Source organism: Coenobita brevimanus, chromosome 116, assembly GCF_032717465.1.
Source record: "Coenobita brevimanus isolate Jiangsu-jjx chromosome 116, ASM3271746v2, whole genome shotgun sequence".
NCBI lineage: Eukaryota > Metazoa > Arthropoda > Malacostraca > Decapoda > Coenobitidae > Coenobita > Coenobita brevimanus.
The window spans coordinates 22,687,297-22,689,058 of NC_137069.1; the positions used below are offsets into that span (position 1 = coordinate 22,687,297).

General features: G+C 37.5%; 1 pseudogene; it reads left to right on the plus strand.

Moving 5' to 3' along the window:
• The first annotated feature begins 1,418 nt into the window (after positions 1-1,418).
• LOC145418870 (5S ribosomal RNA) lies at positions 1,419-1,539 on the plus strand (annotated as a pseudogene).
• The last annotated feature ends 223 nt before the right edge of the window (positions 1,540-1,762 follow it).

Here is a 1,762-nt window from a genome sequence, read left to right on the forward strand (position 1 = left end):
TTGTCTGAACTTTTTAACTTATCACTAAAGAGCAATAAGGTGCTACACGAATGGAAACTTGCAAATGTAATCCCGATATCAAAAAGGGCAACAGAGCACAACCAGAAAACTATCGCCCAATTACCTTAACAGTGGTTTGCAAATTGCTTGATATTGTTATCAGAGATAAGTTTGTGAAACACTTTTGAACAAATGATATCATCAAAGATTCACAAGATAGTTTCCGGAATAATCACGCTTGTCTCACGAATTTATTGGATTTTTTCAATCATATATTGAACATGTACGATAAGACTTAATCTGTTAACAATGTCTACCTCGATTTTCAAATGGCTTTTGACAAAGTTCCACACAGAAGACTCGTTCAGAAGCTAAAGGTACATGGGTTCAGTGGAAGTGTGCTTGGGTGGGTCGAAGACTGGCTCACTGGTCAAAAGCAAAGAGTAGTAATAAATGGAAAAGAGTCAGACTGGATACACGTTACAAGAGGAGTGAGGCAGGGTTCAGTGTTACGTCCTACTGTTTTTTTTTAATATACATAAATGATACTGATGATGGATTATGTTATATTTTAAAATTTGCTGACAACACTAAAATAGGTAACACAGCAGATACAACACTGCAGAGGCAGGCAGATCAGAGAGATCTTGATCAGTTGTTGACTGGGCCGAAACATGGCAAACAAATTTCAATTTTAATGAAAGAAAAGTGCTAAACATTGTCTGTAAAAATGTAAGAGCTAGATATAACATGAAATAATGTCCAACTTGATAAGGTAAACCACAAAAAAGACCTAGGAGTTATTATAACAAATTATTTGAAACCAAGCAAACACTATACAGAAGCTGTAAAGAAAGCCAATAAATTGACTGGATTCATAGGTAGAGCAGCTGAATATAAAACCAAAAATATCATCCTCACTTTGGATAATTCCTTAGTATGCCCGAACTTGGAGTATTGCATTCAATTTTGGTCAATGTATTATAAAAAGGATATGGAGAAACTTGAGAGAGTACAGCAAAGAGTGACAAAGGTGATACCTAGACTGAGAAATAAACATATGAGGAATGTTTGGAAGCCCTGAATCTCTTTACCTTTATTAACACAGGTTATGAGGAGATTTTATTCAAGTATTCAAAATATTCAAAGGACACAATAATATGGCCATCGATAAATATTTCACAGTTGATTGCACAAATTACACTAGAGGTAATGGTCATAAAATTATTGGTAAACGATTTCTGTCTCATGAAGCTGGGCATTTTCTCTTCAACAGAGTTATAAATATATGGAACAAATTCCCCACAAATGTTGTAAACTGTTATACAGTACTAACCTTTAAAAATTGTTAGCTGACCTCCAGCTCAGTATGTTCAGTCCTGAATAACACGTTTCTGTGGAGTAATGGCTACAAAATTATGGGAAAGCATACCACGTTGAGTACACCGCTTCCCGTCCGATCAGCGAAGTTAAGCAACGTTGGGTCTGGTTAGTACTTGGATGGGTGACCGCCTGGGAACACCAGATGCTGTTGGCATCCCTACGTGTCAAGTGGGGTTGGTGCAGGATTAGTGCCCCTCCCTGTAAAACAATTAACTCTAAGCCATTGGCCACCCCGTCTGGGATACATGGCGTCTGGCAATGAATGAATGAAAAAAATTTCCAATCCCATCAGATGGATGCAGTAAGGAAGAGATGGGCAGAGTATTTTGAAAGACTGTTAAATGTAGAGGAGGAAAGGGTGGCTGAGATTGTGGTGGAT